Source organism: Rhagoletis pomonella, unplaced genomic scaffold (genome assembly GCF_013731165.1).
Source record: "Rhagoletis pomonella isolate Grant_MI unplaced genomic scaffold, Rhpom_1.0 Rhpom_scaffold_00003, whole genome shotgun sequence".
Taxonomy (NCBI): Eukaryota; Metazoa; Arthropoda; class Insecta; order Diptera; family Tephritidae; genus Rhagoletis; species Rhagoletis pomonella.
In genome coordinates, this window is record NW_023458557.1 from 22852150 (window position 1) to 22852747 (window position 598).

Sequence of the window (598 nt, forward strand, 5' to 3'; positions counted from 1 at the left end):
AAATGCCAAGTGAAGCCAAGTCCTTCTCCACCTGGTCTTTCCAACGCAGAGGAGGCCTTCCTCTTCCTCTGTTACCAGCATCGCGGCTCGCGTTGAATATTTTCAGAGCAGGAGCGTTTCTGTCCATCCGAACGACATGGCCAAGCCAGCGGAGCCGCTGAATTTTAATTCGCTGCACTATGTCTATATCGTTGTAAAGCTCATACAGCTCATCGTTAAATCGTCTGCGATATTCGCCATCACCAACGCGTAAAGGTCCGTAAATCTTTCGCAGAATCTTTCTCTCGAAAACTCCAAGAGCCGCCTCATCAGATGCTTTCATTGTCCATGCCTCCGCGCCATACATCAGCACAGGCATGATGAGTGACTTATAGAGTGTGATCTCTGTACGACGAGAGAGGCCTTTACTTCTCAATTGCCTACTCAGCCCAAAGTAGCACTTGTTGGCAAGAGTGATTCTCCGTTGGATTTCAAGGCTGACATTATTATTGGTGTTAATTCTGGTTCCCAAATAAACGAAGTCGTCTACTTTTTCAAACTTGTAACTGTCAACAGTGACGTGGGTGCCAAGACGCGAATGCTCTGACTGTTTGTGTGA